The sequence below is a fragment of the Neomonachus schauinslandi genome, chromosome 13, assembly GCF_002201575.2.
Source record: "Neomonachus schauinslandi chromosome 13, ASM220157v2, whole genome shotgun sequence".
Classification (NCBI taxonomy): domain Eukaryota; kingdom Metazoa; phylum Chordata; class Mammalia; order Carnivora; family Phocidae; genus Neomonachus; species Neomonachus schauinslandi.
Genome location: NC_058415.1, coordinates 52788410 through 52804816, shown reverse-complemented (window position 1 = coordinate 52804816; position 16407 = coordinate 52788410).

The following is a 16407-nucleotide window of genomic DNA, read 5'->3' as shown; positions in this document are numbered from 1 at the left end:
TTCCAGGAAAAGATGTATTGGCTCCTCTATTCGAAGGACCTCGGGGAGCCCCTCAACTCCCTAGCTAGCTGCTGCAGCCACTTCAAAGCTCTACGGTAAAAGGGGCGGAGGTGGCTCTGGAGGATGGAGATGGGGACAGGGTTAATCCTTAGTCCGGCGACCTCACGCAGGGCCCCCGGAGAGTAACTGGCCTCCAGGAAAAGGGCAGGGGGCCGAGATGCCAGAGAGGGCAGGGACCCGAGAGACGGCCGAACGGACTTGAGGGCTAGCACTGAGGAACTGCCTGCCAGCAGCAATCTACTAACTAGTGAGGAGTGACTGAGTCTTCCCGTCTTCTGCATCCTGGGAGCCCTGGCCCCTCCTCGCACCTCCGGACTTCTCGCTCGCCAGTGGCCTGGGGCTGCCGGCGCGGGGCTGGGCGTGCGTGTGTTGCTGTGCGCGCGCGCGGGTGTGTGTGTGCGCAGCCCGCGCGCCGAGCCCGGCCACCGGGACCCAGCAGCCCGCCGCCTGCTTGGCGTCCCTCCTCCTTGCAGCCCCCTCTTCGCAGCCTCCTCACCTGGCGCTCGCCGCCGGCCGCCGGCAGCCGGCCGCCCGCCCAGCCCTGCTCCGCCGCCACTGCCTCCCCTCAAAGTTTCCTCAGAGCAGACACCTTCACCAAGGGCTGCCCAGGGAGATGGATTTCTGATTCTGTGCCTTGGAGTGGCTCTTCTTCCAGCACCTCTCAGCCTTGTCCCCACCTAAATCCGAGCAGAAGGTAGAAGATTTTCCAAATTCAGGGGAGGAAAGGGGGAGGGGTTTTTATCTAGAGGAAGAGAGGAGCGGCCACGACTGAGAATAGGAGCTTCTTCCCTGCCTGATGCCGGGAACTGACTGACTGATGGGCCTGTAGGGTTAAAGAAGAAAATTAAATAGAAAGCCAAGTTGACCGAGCAGGGGCTGGGAGGCTTCCGGATGCCAGGAAGGTTGTCCCCGTCTCCGTTTGCACGGGCGTGAAGATTTAGAGGCGCCTGCAGTGCGAGGGCTTTTAAACCGCCATCACCTCCTGATCCCTTTGGAAGGAAAAGCCGGCAGAGCCGAGGCAGGGGGTGTCAAGGAAAAGCTTGGACTTGTGTGCAACGCATCCTTGGCTTTGGATTTTAAGGACATGAACGAGAATTAACAGCGTCTCAAGGTAAGAGGCAGCAAAACCGCTGCCAGGAAGAATAACTTAAAAAAGATGTTGGGGCTGGGATGTGGGGTTAAGCTAAGTTAGGATGATCTCTCCGGGCGTCACCACGAGATTGCTCAGCTCGCGCCAACGGCTTGGAGCGGACAAGTCAGGGAGTAGCCAGTGCCACGGTGCCCAGGTGGGAGGCAGCAACCGAAGGGAGTGTTCTGATGTCCTGACCTCACACTTTTTGGAACCTATTGGAAATAGGTATCGAGCTGGGTCTTCTGTCCGGGCTGATTTATAGCGTGGATTCATGTGTGTGTTTCTGGCGAGATTTTTTTTTTTTTTTTTTTTAACCCCGCTAGCACCGCAGACCCTTCCCCTGGTTGCCACAGAGCGCTGTGGGCATCGGCGAACGCCGCTAGGACGCGGTGGCAGGTGAGCCTGGCGCAGGTGGGCAAGTGGGGGCGGCGGCATCCGGCCGGCGGATTGCCCGGCACGCGAAGCCCACGCCGCCGCCTGGCTGGCTTCGTGCAGCGGGCGTCGGAGCCCAGGCGCCGAGGGTCTGCTGCGGTTCCCTTCGCCTCCGCTAGAGGCTCCCAGCGGGCGCCGCGGAGCGGGTGGGTGTGGGGGTGCCGGGAGGCGGAGGGGCGAGCGCTGGGTGCGAGCGTGCCCGCGGGGTGGCGGAGCCGGCGCGGCAGGGGGAAGCGAGCTCGGCTTGGGCGGGGGATGTGAGCCGGAGTCCCGGTGCGCCTCCTGCCTGAGCGCAGAGCTGCGGGGGACGCGGGTCCGAATCCGGGCTGAGCTCCGTAAAGCTGTGCCCTGAGTCGGAGCCACTTCGGGAATGCGATCCTGGCCCGCACCCTGAGGGCAGTCCCGGGAGGTAATGTTCTCTTTCTCCACTCTCGGCCCGCGGTTCTCCGTACCTCCTCAGCCAAACACCCAAGGTGGGAGGGAGTGGAGGGTGCGGGTCTGTAGGGTCCATATCTAAAGGCGCCTTTCAGTCTTGTTCCGTGGAGCTCCGTCGAATGTGTGTTCGAACTAATCGCTAATTTCATCCTTCTCTCCTGAATATTTGCCTGCTTTAAGGGAAGTTTTCTGCAGAGAGTGCCGGGTGGCTGGTTTTGGGGCCGGGCTGCTCCGAGGTGAGCGAGGGGACCCGCTGTGCTCCCCTGAGCCGCAGTGGACTAGAGTGCGCGACTCCAGGGGTGGGGTGTGGTGAAGAAAAGAGTACCACACCCTCTTCTTTTCCTCCCCTGTCCTTTTCACCTGATGATGAGGTCTCACCATCTAGCATTTTCTGATTTCTTTCCCCAAGGGATTGGCTCTGAGAACAGAGCAAAGCTGCTGAAAGACTTGGAGGGAGAGAGATAAGAATGAGAGGGAAGTCATGGCCAGAATAGAAGGGGAGGAAGGAGGGTGAAGTTAAGCTTGTGTGTGTGTGTGTTTTGGGGGGGGGGGGTGCTGGGAAATAGCCTTGGAGTTAAAGATTTTTTGATGAAGTCTGATTCATTTCACATTTCACACTCTCTTTGACATGATCCTTGCACAAGCACAACAAAAATCATTTCTGCTAGATATTGCCTTGGGCACGGTGGGCATAGAGTATGTTTGATGATTGTGTCTAGGCCACAAGAAAAAAAAAGAGTGGGTATTGTGTGTACTTGGCGTGATTACACCGTGTCTGTCAGGCAGCAGGAAATGTATGTAATTTTCATTGTGCTGCGTTGTGTTTGTGCATACCATATGTGGTCATTTTACACTCAGTAATGCAATATCAGTCTTCTAAAGGTGGCAAGATCTTAACAAACATGACTTGTGATATTAAACCTGCAGAATAACAGTGAAGGAAGACAGAAAATATGATGGGGCATGGAATATCCTAGGAATACTGAATAAAAGCTGAGATCCAGCATTTGTGAAATATTGGGCCACATACTGAAAGTGCAAAATATTTTTTCAAAGATGAAGCAGTGGTTAGCATTTTAAAAGAAGGGGATGTTCTTTAGTTACTACCATCATCATCCTGTAGCTTGCATTACTTCCAATACAGTTAGAGTGTGAGGCAGAAAAGAAATGAAGCACTTCCTGCTGAAAACTAAAATGTTTTGTGAGGTACTGTCAGGTATTTCACCCTAAGAATTTAAATGGAAGGGGTTGCCTATTGATGACGACTGAAGTGGTTTGGTTATCATGTATGTGTAGGACATCTATAATTTTTGATCAAGGTAAATATATGAGTTAATATTATATAACACGTATAATTTAGTGGAAATGGAAGCAGGCCAATTTACTGATGTTTTTCATTCCAGAATAACACATAGCATGATGTCAAGGAAGATTTATATAAAGTTTGTCATTAAATGTATTACATTGGATAGAGCTCTGTGTAGGAGACAAGAATAAATATCTTGTTGAAATCTCAAAAAGGATGGCTTATGTTCTTAAGCTGTTGTAGAAATTTTGTGACAAAATAATAGTTACTAATCTAAATATAGTTATCTGTATGTATAGACACAAATTATTTATTTGTTGAGTTGAATTAACCAAGACAAATACATAATAAGGGCTCAGCTTTCATTCTGAAAGAGACCTCTAAAGCCAAAGGAAGATCTACTAGTATTAGCAATCTGTGTATAAGATGCATAACAAATGTGTTTCTTGACAATTAATAGAATCAAACTAGTGAGGCTGGTTTGTAACCTCAAATTCAGTTTTAGGACCCTAAAGATTATTTTTTTCTCTCTCTGATAAATGTGATTTTAAGAGACCAAACAGTGAAATGTTCCCTGGATGCCATGGACCTGAAAACTGTTTTGAGTCCTCTGAAACTTCATGTCAAGAATAAGCAGTGATAGGATGTTGTCACAAATTAATTGGCTTGATGCTTCAATTAAAAACTGATTATTATCTGGCTCTGGTAGTCATTATGGTTGATTTCATTTGGTTTCTAGATATTCTGTGAAAGGACTCTAGGTGGAAATGTTTTCCTGTAGTACAAAGAGAGGAGGTCACTATATGAAAAAGAAAGGGCTTGCTAGTTACTGATTCTCCAATTTGGTTGCAGTTTATCTATAAGGCAGGATGCAAGCTTAAAAAAAAAAAGTTTTCTGAATTTACATGAATGTTTCCCTCTTTGTCATAACCCTTAACCTATGGGCTCACCATTTTTGATGAGGAACAGTGTCACCAAGACTTTTACCTTTATGGTTTGGGGGTTACTTCAGTGTAAAGAACTTTAAGAAGTATCTAATCATAAAAGATCGTATTTCCTGAAAGAAAATCAATTGAGCTTAAAAAAAGATGTTTCATGAGGAAATGAAAGGAGGACAGGAGAGACAGCTTAAATAGGAAGCAAAAGGTTTACTCAGTCTAACCGCATTTATCTCTTTCTTCTTTCAGCAACCTTTTAAAAATTAAAAAAAAGAATCTTTTTCTATTCTTTATTTTCCTTCCTTCCTTCCTCCCTTCCTCCCTCCCTCCCTCCCTCCCTTTCCTTTCTCCCTTTTTCCCTCCCCCCTCCCTTCTTTCTTTCATTGTGTCATTTTCTCTCTTTCTTTTGGTTAAATATTTCCTCCAGAAGGACATCCATGCCAATTGATAGTAATTTTACAATTATTGGTCCATAATTTATTTTTAAATGGGAGATAATTTTAAAATATTGACTGTTATGTTTAATTTTAAATTTTATATAGAAGAAGCCTGCTAAAACATGGGGTTGATTCTTTAGGGAATACAAGTCATCAGCTGATGGTTATCTCTTACTTGTGGGTGCTTCTTGTGTCTAGTTGCAGCTTCTTGTTTCTCCACAAGCATGGTTAGTAGTCACTGGAGGTACATGGACTGCCTTGCAATATGGTGCATTGTGCTTTGAGTGACTTATTTCCACGTAGTTAATACTTTCTCCATGTGCATAATGGCCAATGTAACCAAATCTGAAATGTTCATATTAAGCAAATAGTTGAGTTACACTTGTCAATGTATACCTGTTAAGAAATTAGTAATTCATTTTAGGAAACCCTTTACTCCATCTAAGTCTTTAGTAAATGTAACTGTTTTTTAAAGTTGCTAACTGGTTTTTAAATGTCCTCAAAGAGAAAATCTAGTGTCCAGAAATCTCCCAAGAGACACTAAATTCAGTGCCACCAGGAGGCAGCATGAAGAAGTAGAAAAATCACTGCTTTTGGTTTTAGAAGACTTGAATTCTCCTTCTCTCTTATCACTATTGGTGCCACTTTTGAAAAGCTCTCTTCCTTTTCTATAAATTCTGTAAAATGGGGAAAATTAATACCTACACACTTTCTTCTTGTATTTAAAACTGGACCACACCTAGCTTTAAGCTTTGAAAAAATAAAAATAAAAACAATAAAAAAACCTTTCAGGTCCCAAGTATATATCAGGCATTGAAACACTTGATAGAAAAGTACATGAAATATATTTAAAGAATATCTGTAAAACTTCCGTAATGAAGCATGGATTTTGAAATGCCTTTGATGAGAGTTGTTGTTTTTCCCTGGGGTGGGGGGTGGGGGGTGGGCTATTAAGTGTCATGAGTGAAAATTTTAAATTAATATGTATGTATGTGAAATGATTTTCTCAAAGTTATTAATATGGCACAAATTATGTTATGCTTACTGTGAGAGACATAAAAGTCAATCTGAGCATTTGAGCTGCTTTTAAAGCACTGTGACAATAAAAAAAGAAAAAAGAAGAATAAACTATTTTTGAATAATAAAGTTTAAATGGACTTCCCTCCCCTTCCCTCCCTTTTTAAAAGCTTTCTACATTTTTCTTTTTGTGCATACTAAATGGAATGCAAGTAGCAATTGTCATCGATTTCATTATTGACAGGTCAGTTACCCATTTTGTATGAATACTTTAAAAATATTTGGCTTTGAAAGGTTGATTCAGTGGTTTAATTTGTGAAGTTGGACACAACTAATACAATATCTTAGTTTTCACAATGCAATTTTCTCAGGAATGCTGATAGTCCATTTGTCCTATTTTATTAAATCCTAATTATATTATTTATAGGTTATTTTCATCAGGTGAATTAGTAAGAAAGTAAATGATAGGTATTAAATGACTCACTGATATTAATTTTAAAAGCCCCATTGAAATAATTATGTGCTCTTTTGATAAATGAGGCCTGCTAGGATTTGAGACTAGAATAAATTTTGTTGCTTTTTTAAATGTATTCACTGGTTAATATTAAGAACAGCCTATCTTTACTGGGTGCAAGGATAAGACAGATACCATGTCCTTCCCTAGAATTTTAGTTTCATTGTTAATATAAACTACAAGTATATTTTCTCAAATAATATTAGTAAAACTAAATGTAAACCTAGGAAGCTAGCCTAAAAAATATATTTTTTGTTGAAGATATAACATATTATCAAATTGTCGATAAAAAAAGAATTGTTTTTACAAAACTCTTAACCAAATTTCAGTGTAACAGAAATATATGCAAAAATCTAAGATTCCCAGCACATTTCAGTTTCTAGCTATAACACCAGAGAGTTTTTGAAATGGATTCTAAATTGGACTGCATAAGAGGATTTTGTGTCTTCATACAATCTCATTCTATTATAATGTAACTATGGTTAGCTGCAAGATATCTATCTAGTAGCCAGCATGAAGGGAAATAATTAGTATAAAAACTGTATTGCTCCTGGTGTACCAGGGGAGCCAACAACAGTGCCTTGTGATAAATGTTGATTTTGAAACGTTGGGCTTCATTTGTCAAAGGTAAGGAGCCTTTATCTTCTCAACTACTTTTTATTGGCCTTTTCTATATTTCTCTCTTTCCCCTCTCTCATTCTGTCTCTCTCTATAAATAAATATACTTTGTATACTGTACTTCATATATACTGTGCTTTTATTCTATTATATATAATATAGCATATATATATTATATATGTTGTAATATATTCTGTATTAGTATTTTATTTTATTTTTTTAAGACTTTATTTATTTATTAAAGAGAGAGAGCGCAAGCAGGGGGGAGCGGCAGACAAGGGAGAAAAAGAAGCAGGCTCCTCACTGAGCAGGGAGCCAGACACAGGGCTCGATCCCAGGACCCCGGGATCACGACCTGAGACCAAGGTAGATGCCCAACCAACTGAGCCATCCAGGTGCCCCCAACTATCTCATCTTGCTGGCACTTTCCCTAGTGGTACTGCCGTGTACTTCAAGCCTATATGCTAAGGCCAAGGCTCCTCCTGTCATCCTGTCCATGAACCTGGACCTGAGCATTCTTTGCCCCTCCAAATCTCCAAAGCAGAAGAACCAGTAAGGCCCAAGTCCCAATATTTAGTGCTCTTCATGGACGGTGCTCTCCAAACCTCTAACTTAAATCCCCCAAGGAGAGCAGTTCCTTTGTTCTTCTCTGTGTTCAGAAGGCAGGGGAGAGCAGGATGTGCTGGTGATGGGGCCACCTGACACATTTTTACCTCCAGCTTTGCTCCCTGCTGGCCTGACTGTTCAAGAACATTGTGAAAGCTCTTGGCATGTGTGGCCAGGACCCTGGGATCATGACCTGAGCCAAAGGCAGACACTTAACCTGTTGAGCCACCCAAGTGCCCAATATTTTAGATATATTAGAAAATATAGTCTATATTATATGTAATAATATATGTTGTATATAATATATGCATTATAGATCGATCGATCTCCTGCTAAAAGCAGTTCTTGGTTCTTGTGTAGGTATGTCCTTGACTGTCACCCATTGGTTAAGCCTGTGATTATGGATTGCAAATGGTTTTTCTTTATGGTTTGCCTTTAATTTTACCGCAGGTATTGAAAAACCCTACCTTTGACCTCAGTTAGTTAAATTCGCATCAGTTAACGCTCCAATATTTATTGATATTAAAGTGATTTTCTGTATGATATTCAGGGTTTAATGATGTATGTGAATTGTCCTTTGTTCTTAAGAATCTTGTGATCTTGTTAAAGAGAGAAGGCAAAAAGTGGATGATAAGCTAACAAAGAACCGTCTATCAACTGATTCAGAAAATTCTTGTTAAGTATCTATTGTTCACAATAGATAACAATACAGGAGTTGTATAACTAGGCAATTCAGGATAGGATAAGGTGGCCTGGGGCGAACTCATAGAGGGGAGGAAATTGATCTGAGTATCAGTAGAATTTAAATGAGCAATAAATATATAACTTAATAATCGACGCAATACAAATTTACACAATAGTGATATAGTCTTGGTGATGAGTTGGGACAAAGATGTAAACAATGATAGATTTCCTATGTTGGAAATGGACTGGGAGAGTAGATATTCATATATATCATTGGAGATATTGTAAACTGGTTCAACCCCTTTGGAGTCAAATGTAAATAATTATTATTTAATATCTGTTATGTTGCAAATGTTAATAATAATTGGCTTCATGGTTCCTCTTCTAGGAATTTATCTTCAGGAGAATGCTCTCACAAATCTATAAAGATCTATTACATATACACAATAAAAATATATAACCTAAATAGCTACCTGTCTTTTTTAAAAAATTTTTTATTGTTATGTTAATCACCATACATTACATCATTAGTTTTTGATGTAGTGTTCCATGATTCATTGTTTGTGTATAACACCCAGTGCTCCATGCAGAGCGTGCCCTCTTTAATACCCATCACCAGGCTAACCCATCCTCCCACCCCCCTCCCCTCTAGAACCCTCAGTTTGTTTTTCAGAGTCCATAGTCTCTCATGGTTCCTCTCCCCCTCCGATTTCCCCCCCTTCCTTCTTCCCCTCCTGCTATCTTCTTCTTCTTCTTCTTTTTTTCTTTTTAACATATATTGTATTATTTGTTTCAGAGGTACAGATCCAAATGTAGGGATCCGAAGGGGTATCTTTTTTTTTTTTTAAAGATTTCATTTATTTATTTGATAGAGAGAGAGACAGCGAGAGAGGGAACACAAGCAGGATGAGTGGGAGAGGGAGAAGGAGGCTTCCTGCTGAGCAAGGAGCCTGATGCAGGGCTCGATCCCAGGACCCTGGGATCATGACCTGAGCCTAAGGCAGACACTTAACGACTGAGCCACCCAGGCGCCCCACAGTTACCTATCTTTTAAAGAATTGTATTTGTAGTTAAGACCGTCCTGTACCAGATCAGCTGATGAGTGGATAAGCAAAAATAAGGTATATCCATACCACAGAATAATATTCAATAAAATGGAATAAAATACTTATGTATGCCATAACATGAGTAAAAACTCAAAAACATTATGCCAAATGAAGGAAGCCATACACAAAAGACCACATATTGTGTGCTTCCATTTATACAAAATGTCCAGAAAAGCAAATTTATAGAATTCAAAAGTAGATTAGTGTTTGTCAGGCACTGGGAGTGGGGATGATAAGTGACTGCAAATAGGCACAAGGAACCTTTCGGGGTGAGCCACCTGTTCCATAATTGGATTGTGGTGATGGTTTTACAAATTTGTATCTTTACTAAATGTCATTGAATTGTTTATATAAAATGAGTACATTTTGTGGTAAATAAATTATATCTCAATACAGCTGTACGAATACCCACAACTCAAAACAATACTCCAAAGTCTTCCCACAAAGTAAACCCAGGTATGCTGGGATTTATTAGTGAGATGACTTCACTAATAAAAATCTCTGAGCATTTAAGGAAGAAATAATACTAAATCTACATAATCTCTTCCAGGAAATTGTGAAGAAGGGAACACTTGCCGTCTTATCCTGTGACACCAGCATTGCCCTGATACCAATACCATGAAAAGGCATTATAAAAATCAAAAGTCCTTGGGCGCCTGGGTGGCTCAGTCGTTAAGCGTCTGCCTTAGGCTCAGGTCACGATCCCAGGGTCCTGGGATCGAGTCCCGCATCGGGCTTCCTGCTCCGCGGGAAGCCTGCTTCTCCCTCTCCCACTCCCCCTGCTTGGGTTCCCTCTCTCGCTGTATCTCTCTCTGTCAAATAAATAAAATCTTAAAAAAAAAAAAAAGTCCAGACCAATATTCTTCATGAACATAATGTAAACAGTATTAATAAAAGTTTAGCATATATAAATCCACAATACATAAAAAGATAATACGTCATGACCAAGTTGGGTTCATCCCAAAAATGCAATGGTAGTTAAACATTAGAAAATCAATCTGTATAGTTCACCATATTAACAGAGTAAAAAAGAAAAACTATGTGGTCATCTCATTAGATGCAACAAAAATATTTGAGAAAATACAACATATATTCTTGATAAAAACTGTTAGCAAATATTCTAGGTATATAAGAGAGTTTCCTCAGCTTGATCTAGAACATCTGCAATAAGCCTATAGCTGATATGATATTTAATGGTAAAAGACCCAGGCACCTGGGTGGCACAGTTGGTTAAGTGTCTGACTCTTAGTTTTGGCTCAGGTCATGATCTCAGGGTCAGGGGATGGAGTCCCGCCTGGGGCTCTGTGCTCGGTGTGAGGTCTGCTTAGGATTCTCTCTCCCCGCTCCTGATCCCCCCCTTCTAACAGAATAAATAAATAAATCTTTTAAAAAATGGTGAAAGACGAACTGTCTTTCTTCTAATCTGAGAAGCAAGGCAGGAATGTCTGTTCTCATCACTTCTCCTCAATGTTATATTGGGATTTCTAACCAATCAAGGCAAGAAAAAGACTCAAAAAGGCAGGCAGATTGCAAAGGAAGAAGCAAGCCATGCTTAACACTTCCTTACTGAAGAACTGGAAAAAACAAAACAAAACCCAAAAACAAAGAGCAAAAAAAACTTCAGACATTCCATGGGAATATTGTTAAATAAACTTTGGAATACTCATACAATGAATTCTGTGTTGCTGATTTAGTAAGAAGGTAAATGGAGTGTTGCGGTTCTTTCGATACCATGATAGTAAAGTCTGCAGTAGAGATAAGAACAATGTAGTTGTAGAACAATACTTAGTCTATGGTAGATTGATTGATATATTCAACAGGTATTTATTATATAGCTCCTATGTATTAAGCACTGGGTAGGGCCGTGGGTATATATTATCTGTGGGAAGGGGCAGATTATAATCCTTCCCTTTGAGATATTTACAGGCTAATATGGGAAAGAACTAATATGACACCGAAACAAATGGAATATGTAATGAGAAATTGTGTTATAGGCATAAAAGAAACTAAATAGAATGGCATGGATTTACCCCCGAGGGTTAGGAGAGGGGTGGGAAGATTTTTCCAAGGGTATCTGGTACCTAGTGAGCACTCAGTAGAGAACTTTGTAATAAACTAATTCAAATCATTCTTTCCTACCTTACTGTATTTCTTTTTATGTCCAGTAACTTGCCAATCCACTGTTTAAGAAAGAACATACATACTCTACTTTCCCATCACACTAGCTTCCCCTGTGTTGTTACATGAATCTCTCACTTGGAATAATTTTCATATTATCAATATTCATTGAGCACCTACTGTAAATAAATGCATCATCTTAAATGCTAGGGATTCACAGTTCCTCAAAGCATATGCTATTCTTTTAGTTAATTTAATTGATGTCTTTTTTCTTCATAAGTTTAAATATTTTTTCTAATTAGGAAAGTAAAATATTCACATCATAAGATTCAGTGTTACAGAAATAATATAATTTACAAAATGAAAGTGCTTCCTGGGGTTCCCTTTCACAAAGTAGGAAACTATGTTGCACAAGAAATGAGAGAAGAGTGAGACTCAGTACTGTGTGGGTAAGAGGCAGGAGGATTAAGTAGTCAGGCACCAGAAAAAACTTGAAAAGATAGATGTCAAATGGGAATTTTAAAAAAGACAGTGTTATACCTTGTGCAATGGTACTGCTTCCTGTGATCTCAAAATCTTCAGCAAAGTCACACAAGTCTTAGTAACACTGATGCAATTGAATCCCTAGTACAGGGGGGAAACAGAGCTTATTTTTGTGTCAGGGTTGGGGCAGCTGCGAATGCAAAAGAGCCAGCCTGTGTGGGTTAAGAGGGTACTAGCAGATACACACATCACAGATGCTCCTCCCTTGCATCTTTCCTGTGGGGACTTAACCATCTAATCCATTCACTCGTCCCTGTCGTAGAAACCTGCTACCCAACATATCTCCTCCAAGTAATTGTCTAACATCTCTTTAAGCAGTAGAGCCTGTAACATATTCTTTTGTGTTTCTGTACATGGCTTGAATTGACATTTTTTATTGTTTTCCATAAAAACTCATTCTAGGTAACTAAACTAGATTGATGGCACTCTGTTTGCCCTTTTTTTGCTAAAGAACTTTTTGACTGAGATTACAGAAGAGCATTCTAGAATATATTCATATGGTAATGATCTTATTTTGTAGATGCCAAAGTTAAGAAGAAAGCATTTATGGTTGGTTCAGTATTCTGGAGTCTTGCTGGGTACTACATAAACTTTCAACAAAAATGTAGTATGTCTTTGGCAGAGAAACTAAAATCAACATAAAAAATGAATTATTTTGTTATTCATTATACTTGAAAATATGTGTGAATGAGGCTGATAAAATTAATGTGAAATATGAAACGAAATGAATTCTGCATGTTATTATAGGTGCATCTGTAGCTTAGCAAAATACTTTGGTCTCAATGACAGTTGAGTAGAGGTACGTTGGATAACTGTTGTGTTGGACCTGGAGCTTCTGCTCCTGTTTGTCCATCTATAGGAACACCTACCGTGGATTTTATAGAGAGAGGGTTGTGAGGAACAAAGCTCATCAGAAAAGAAAGTTCAATGATTATGTTAATGTAAAGTTCAAGGGAGGATGTGCAGTTTGATTCAATAGAAATTAGTTATTTAAAATTATAGCTTTAGAATATGGATGATAATCAGATATTTTATCTCTAGTAGAGGTAGAAAAATATGGAGAAGTTATTTGCATTTGGGGGGATAATCACTCATCTTACCATTTAGCTGTCTTTGAGAGAGAAGAAAATATAGAGATATCAAGTGTACTAATTGCTTTATATGAATAAAGTGCTAATGAATTTAATTAATAATTCATACTAAGTTTTGAGATGTTGGAAACAGTATTTAAATGTAAAATAATCTAGTACTTACTGATAAAACTGTTCAATTTTTCATATATGCATGGCTTTGCACATTGGGAACCCCCCACTGAAATAGCCTTTTCCAGAATATACAGGCAGGGTCCTATTCATCCTTTGAAAACTAGCCTAAAATATCATATTCTCAATAAACTATTCCAGAAGCCCCAGACAAAATGCAATCTTTCTACTTTTACAAGCTTTGTTACTATATGTGTTTTTAAAAATACATTATTTCTTTTTTCGCTGTTCTATGTTTCTTTCCAAACCATGTGGTCCTTGAAGGTAAAAATTATATTTTATTTGTCTCTGTTTTTTTTTTTTAATAATTTAGAATACAGTCAGTTTTTATTAAATATTTTTTTAGAATGAATTGAAATGTGACTTTTGGAACATAATAGTTTTAAATTATATCCCAAACCATCATAATACTGTTCCCAATTGGTAAAGGAGATAGTGTACAATGATTAAAAGTTTAAAGATTTGGTTTCAAATCCTGATTCTGCCATTGCCTGCTAATTGTTGGACCTCAAGCAATCTCTTAATCTCATGAAGTATTAATTTCCTAATGGAAAATAGGTGTAATAACACTTTTCTGCCCCACACACCTTATGTTGAGGTTATGGCAATAGAATAAATAATGAGTGAAAATAAACTTGTATACTCAGTACCTATACAAATGAAGTCATTCTTGAATTAAATATATATTTAAAAGCCACTGGTAAAATAATCTCAAATGCAATAATGTTTATCACTTTTAGAAACAAAATGGATGATTTATACAGAAAAGCAAAACCAAAATGAATCAACTTGAAATTCATTTCTTTCTATTGGATTTTTATTGCCTTTCTGTAAAATAATTTCATCAAATTTTCATATCATATCAATTTTATCTAATAGATTATGAAGCAAAGGTACCAATACAGGTCAGACAATTGCAGTTTAAACACTGGTTATATGGATGGATAACTTGATAATGTTCATGTAGTTATTTACACTTGGATGGAAGACTGTTGAAAAAACTCTTTTGGCACCTAATAAGCACCAGTGTTTACCCTCTCTTCAAATTACAACCAATTTACATAAAATAATCTGTATTTTCCTTTTTTTTTTTTTTTGAGTATTTGACCTCTTCAAACACTTGTATCTTATCTTCTCCTATTTTCTTATTTGATACTTTCTAGATCACTGACAGAAAAATTCAAAGAGCAAATAGTTACTGATTTAAAAGTAGTTCGCTTCTGGGAGATCCACTATTAATGTGTTCTGATAGTATAAGAGGTTATTGCCCTATGCCTAAATCTAGTTTGTTGGAAATAAATTATGTTTTTTGTCTCTGCCCAGCATTCCTATTTGGCCAATGATACAGAGTCTAATTGGATTTTCTGCCATTCATTTTGCTGTGATGGAGCATTTTCCTAGGTATTTTTGACTTAAGTCAGATTCTCATAACATTTTTAGCTTTAATTTTGGTTTCATGTTTCAGAGAAAAACTCTAGGGTAGATTAGCCTGATTTCTAAACTTTTTTCCCATTTCTGTAATAGCTTTTTATCTTAATGCTTCTGAGGTTGTTTTGGTTATATGTGATATTTTTCTCTCTGATTTTCTAAAGGTATTTTGATAGTTTTGTTTTTATTTGGATTCAGTTTGAAGTGTTTTTTTTTTCCTCACTTACATTCTTTTTGACCTTACCATTCACTGAAAATGCATTCACCTAGCACAAACTTTTTTTTCATGCATGTTCCTTATTTAGGCAAATGAGTGTTTATCCCTTTTACCTCTACTACTCTCCATTTAAACCTGCTCAATGGGGCTAATACTTTTCTTGCTCATGAATAAAATCTCAGGTCTCATCTTATTAATTTACTATTAGAAAGTAAAATGTTCTTGGGGCGCCTGGGTGGCTCAGTCGTTAAGCGTCTGCCTTCGGCTCAGGTCATGATCTCAGGGTCCTGGGATCGAGCCCCGCATCGAGCCCCGCATCGGGCTCCCTGCTCTGTGGGAAGTCTGCTTCTCCCTCTCCCACTCCCCCTGCTTGTGTTCCCTCTCTCGCTGTGTCTCTCTCTGTCAAATAAATAAATAAAAAATCTTTAAAAAAAAAAAAAGTAAAATGTTCTGTAATCACTTCCAATTATGTGAATAGTCTCATTTCCATTATAATCTATTCATTTAATAAGGAAATCCTGAACAAAAAAACAAAAAAAAAAAACCCTATCCTCTTAAATACAGAGGACAGGGTTGCCAGAGATGTGAGTAGGGGGATGGGCAAAATAGATAAAGGGGATTAAGAGGTACAGACTTCCAGTTATAAAATAAGTAAGTCTCAGAGATGAAAAGTACAGCATAGGGAATATAATCAATAATATTAAAATAACATTGTATGGTGACAGGTGGTGACTACACTTATTGTGGTCAGCACTGAGTAATGTATAAATTTGCCAAATCAATATGTTATACACCTCAAACTAATATAACATTGTATGCTAATTATACTTAAAAAATCATCACTTTGCACACCATAAAATAATCATGTGGTACAATGTAAATATATACAATATTTATTTGTCAATCATACCTCAATAAAGCTAGAAAAAAGTTGGTTAATAAAAAAAAGGAGTCCTAAATTGTTTTAGTGATAAAGTTTTTCCCTACCTTAGCTGCGGCTAGCTTTATACTGTCCATTTGTCATCAGGAAAAGGGGACCTTGGTCAGCCTCTCCTGTGTTTCTCTATCTGACTCCCACGTTTTCTGTCCTCTTCAAGTAGGCTGCCTCTGGCTCCTATAGGGTTGAATCTCTGAAAAGTAGAAGAGGTCAAGGTGAGGTCAGATTTATTTGATGTCAGTGTAACTTCCAATAAGCTTCCTCAGGGCTTGGTGGACTCCTCGTTTTACCTTAGGATGGTGTGGTAGACATTAATGTTACTCATCAAAAATCTCTGTGCCTCCTGAGCACATGGTAGAATTGAACTTCCTGCCTTTCTGTGGTTGGGTGAAGCCATCTGACCAAGGAGTTGTGAGCAGAAGTGACAAGTGTCATTGATAGGCTAAGCTGGTGTGAGAGTTTCCAGAGATTTTTTTCCTTCTGACACTGCAGTCAGGACTTTAGAGAATGGTGGCTGTTCGGTCAACCAGAACTAGTAAAACTTCAGTGAAAAGAGCCAGTGTCTGCCCACCACTGACACACAACAACCAGCATGAGCAAGAAACTAGTCTTTGTGA